Below are 4,758 nucleotides of genomic sequence, written 5' to 3'. Positions count from 1 at the left end.
GATTTACATTCCAATGGTGAGACACTATTTTCATAAGAGACACTATTTTCCATTTGATCTAAATAACATTCTACTCTGAAAGAATATGTGGACATTTCATAGCATAGCTTTTATATACATACATTATGTAAATTTCCACCACCTAAATTTAGCATTGCTTTGTGACACATTATTTTAAAAAAAAAAAAATCAAGGTAGCACCCAGGCATCTGTGATATGCAGGGAACATTAGAATGGCCTGCTTAATGTTGACAGGCTGGAAAAACCTGAAAACACACCCTAAGAACGCACCAACCCAGGGCCAAGGCTGAGTATTTTGGTTGTTTCGTGATTTAAAGAGAATCAGTGCCCTAAAGAGTAACTCTATCAGCACGGAAAAGCTATGAAGGATTTTTTCTGGTTCATTTGGAGCACATTTGAAGGGTGAAAAAGAAGACAGAGGAAGCTTGAGAGGTAAATAAAGAATACTTGATAAGGCTCAGCTCTTATTGTGTTCTGTGCTCTCTCTTTCTGTGACAGCAGGGTGATTGAGGATTTTAATTCCAGCTAATTCGATTTCTTAAAAAAAAAAAAAAAAAAAAAAAAAAGAATAGCATCCGCAAGGGCCTAAGAACAATTCAAGAAAAATAACACACATAAAAGTCTTAACTGTTCTCTGGAAGGTATAGTAGAGGTAAAGTGCACTGCGGTTTCATCATTTGGGCCTTTCCTCTTGCCGTCTTCATACACTGTGAGATTGCAGAAAAATCCAAAATGTAGAAAGTGCCTCCATTGTTCTATGCCTGTAATGCTATGGTAATAAAGTAGTCAGCCCAGAGCTAAAGTTAATGAATCAAATCCACAGAGGTAAGATAGATGGCTATCTGAGTACCGTTTTTAATGGTTATGTGTTATGTGATTTCTGACTCATGGCACAGAAATGAGACAAAACACTCAAGGAGGTGACCCACCTCGCAAAATTGCATTGCAGGTTTCAAATGCCTGCGTCACAGTTGGGAAAAGAAACTACTGAAGCCAGTCAGATATGTGGCTAATTGCCCTTGAAGGTTTTGGGTGTCCTTTTGGGGACTTGCCAAGGCGCAGTGTATGACAGCAACATGCAGATAGCAGCTCGATGATCCATACACTATCGACCGATTTCCATATCAGTTAATGACAATGAAAGGATGGCCTCAGATAGTGTAACATAATTACTATTGATTGGTTATTTTTGCCCCAGAGTCTGTCACTGCCTATCTCCTTCACACTTTCCCACAGACTCGAGCCTGGACACTAGCCATGGAGGAGGATTATATGAAGAACAGTCACCCTGATGTCATAAGGCAGCAGCACATGAGCAACGTGGATAAGGGCTACTCTGAGAGCAAGCGTGCCGATTCGGGGCCAAATGGTTGCATGCGGTGCTGCATGAGTACCAAGAAATGCCTGATGAGCCCAGAATGTGGCAGAGCACTCAGCATCGCTAATGTCATCGCCATGTGTGGCATGTGTATCCGGATGTGGACGTGTAAGTTCAAACACAGTGAGCCATTTCTAAACATTTTGCATGATCACAATGTCGTTTGTTGACAGTAACATCAAGTGCTGTAAATTCACCACCTCAGCTAATTAAATGTCACACAGTGCGCACGTCTATAAAAATCAGCAGATATGCCTTTTGGAATCCATTGTCCACAATAACACTACAAAAAGCAATTACAACTCAATTCATCAGGATGCTGGCAGCTAACAAATAGTATAGCTCTTGAGTTCTTTTCTGTTCTGTGTCAGATACAACTCATCCAAACCCTTCTCTGAGGACTCCATGCTGTTAGTTGAAAAGTACATTACATTCAGTGTTATTAACCTGTATTTTTCTTTATTATTATTATTATTATTATTATTCATTGTCGTAATGCCAAAATGCACCAAAATCTCAGGCTAGACTGCATCTGACTGCCTAACTGAACTCTTGCTCTCTCTTCAGGAGTCATTTTCTTTAATCTTCATTTTCAATTCTGAAGTCTGTCAACCTGTCTGCCTGTTGTAAAGGGTGTAATGCTCTTTTATTTTCACAGAGATGTCTACTGCTTCTGAATCAAGAAAAGCTTGTCTCCTGGTGGCTGCCGCCCTGAACTTAGAACAATAGGAGGCATCATGATTATGGAATCTCTACTAAACCTTTACTAAACAACCATTATAACACACCCTTAGGTTGAACTCCATTTTATTTTATCACCTCTATCAATAATAATATATCTTTGAAAACACGGCCAACATTGCAGCATATCTGTAAGTAAACAATTTTAAATAGGAGAAAGGGTAATGAAAATGTAATGTAAAAAATGATTCTCCGAATGGATGAATAACATTAATTTTTAATGTATAAAACATGTCAAGGATGTTACATGGATGCCATCCTCAGGTCTCTGTCTTCCCTCAGCTGCTCTGTCTTAGCATTTGTAGAAGTGACTGAGTGCCTGCAGGTGAACAATCAGAAAAACCCAGACCTTGATTTTAACAATCCACCACTTTATGCCTCAACAAAAACCCTGGGTATTAGATACTTTTAGCTCAGAACAGTGCTGTGAAGGGTGATTTTTCAACTACTTTCTGCTACAGATTATTCAGTGCCGCTCTACGATTGTCATCTGCAGCTAAAGTAATTAAACTGAAAAGACTGGTAGTACTGGAGGTCATGTTCATTTAGTCATTTAGTGTTTAATTTTCATTTTGTTGACAATTTTTCATGGTTAATTACCGTAAATCAGTTAAGTAAGTTAATCATTTGAAGTGTCTTCCCCCACAATTGTAATGCTTTTTATTTGCATATGAGTAATGAAGAATAGTTGCCTTTTTGGAATTCTCAACACATAACCTCATGTATTCTATTATTCTCATAACTGATTATGAACTAACTAAAACACTTGTCGTTTTTCTAAATTTCACAAATTTCACAAAAAAGTGACATTTCTGACTTTGATTTACTGCTCTCTGCTCTTCAAAATACAAAGAAAACATGATACATATCTTTGTCTTATCTGCAGTCTTTGAATTATGTACTATACATACAAGCAAAACAGCAGCTTGATAAATGCATTCAGATTAAGTTCACATAGTCTATGCCTGGTTTGATCTAGCTAGTTCCTGAAGGACAATGCATGAAAGTCACCCAACATTTTGAAGCAATATATAAATAGCCAGTATTCACATTCATGTATATAGCCAGGATTCAGTATTCAAAGGATATTCACCTTTTGGACAAAGTGGTGCATATCAAGAGCATGTAATTATATATTTCTATCTGACAATTGTGTTATATTGAGCCAATGCTTCATTCATTCATTCATTCATTCATTGGATTCATTGGATCTGGAGTCTATCCTGAGAATACTGGGTGTGAGATGGGAATACATGCTGCACATTGACACTTAGAGGCAATTTAGAGTCACCAATCCACCTACCAGCATGTTTTTTTGAGGTGGGAGGAAACCAGAGAACCCACATGGACACAAGGAGAACATGCACAAATCCACACAGACAGTAACCTGAGGTCCCGATAGAACCAGGGACCCTGGAGCTGTGAGGCAGCAATGCTACTTGCTGCACCATTGCGCCTCATTTTTGGGGAAAAAAAACCTCACAAAGAACCTTAGTATTCCAAGGTCTCAGTATTAAAGCACACTGCCATCACATTGTGCCATGAAAGCATAAAAGAAAAGATGCTTTTATGCTTTCATAGTGTTTCATTTAAAGAGTCTAATTTATTGTGAGCATACAGACCTATAGAGTCCATAGTTGGATCAGCAAAAGTTCTCCTAATTTGACTTATTTTGACTTTGAATTATTGGTATGCCATAAACCAAAGGTCAGCTATTGCTCTTAGTAATAAATATTCCTTCATGCTGCTCTTATTCTTCTCTTACCGGGTTTCAATGGAAGAAACTATCATGTGCACCTGTCCATTTTCAAGGGGCTATATGCTCTGAAGCTACACTTCAATAAAAGCAAGGTAAAGATCCTTCTGACCCTGAGCTCCGTGCTTTCTTGTAAGAGGAATAAAATTGTTAGAGTGAAAGGTTTTCTTTCCTATTCTTTGCATTCTCCATCATTTGATTCTTATATCTGCTCCTGACAGCACTTACCCTTTTCACCCACATGAACAAGTAAGCGATTTACTATTCTTTTCTCTGTTGGGGTGAACTGAGAATGGTTCTTTTATTAATATTTTTTTTAGAGGATCGCAATCACCTTAGTAGGAGAACCAGATACAAATTGCAGGCATTTCAGTGACTCACTGGCTAATATTTCGTATCTTAGATTAGCAGTCTAGGATGGTATTGATCCTAAAGTATTTGACTTGTGTGTGACTAGACTATGGACCTGATGTCCTAAGCTATTTGAAACAATTTTCAGACACAATTAAGCTGCATTTTTAAAAAAAATGTGGTTCTAGTCACATATTCTTTCAGAGGTACAAAGCTAAGGGAAATTCCTGGTGGCCAGTTTTGCATGTGATTTTGTCTGCCTCCTAAGCCAGGGTGCAAATTAGTGGTGGGTGGTTGCTCAGGGTAGATTTCCCAGGGCACAGTTTTTCCCGGTTGTTTTTTATTCTCATAGATATTCCTTATTTATGATGATTTATGATTTGGGATTCAAAATGTGTAACAACATGAGACCATTTTAGACTTGAAAGAACTACATATATGTTTTAATGCTGCTTGCTGATTTCGTCGTAAAGACCTGGCAACCCTGGTAATAGAAGCTACATGACAAACA

At 38.1% G+C, this 4,758-nt stretch overlaps 1 long non-coding RNA gene across 1 annotated transcript; it reads left to right on the top strand.

Annotated features, from left to right (window-relative positions):
- Positions 1-275: 275 nt before the first annotated feature.
- Positions 276-3,008, top strand: LOC113528410 (uncharacterized). The gene is made up of 3 exons (XR_003402938.2): positions 276-453; positions 1,258-1,507; positions 2,058-3,008. It is a non-coding gene; the product is annotated as an uncharacterized LOC113528410 (long non-coding RNA).
- Positions 3,009-4,758: the final 1,750 nt, after the last annotated feature.

This window comes from Pangasianodon hypophthalmus, chromosome 13 (assembly GCF_027358585.1).
Source record: "Pangasianodon hypophthalmus isolate fPanHyp1 chromosome 13, fPanHyp1.pri, whole genome shotgun sequence".
NCBI lineage: Eukaryota > Metazoa > Chordata > Actinopteri > Siluriformes > Pangasiidae > Pangasianodon > Pangasianodon hypophthalmus.
This window is presented reverse-complemented; position numbering and strand designations above follow the sequence as displayed.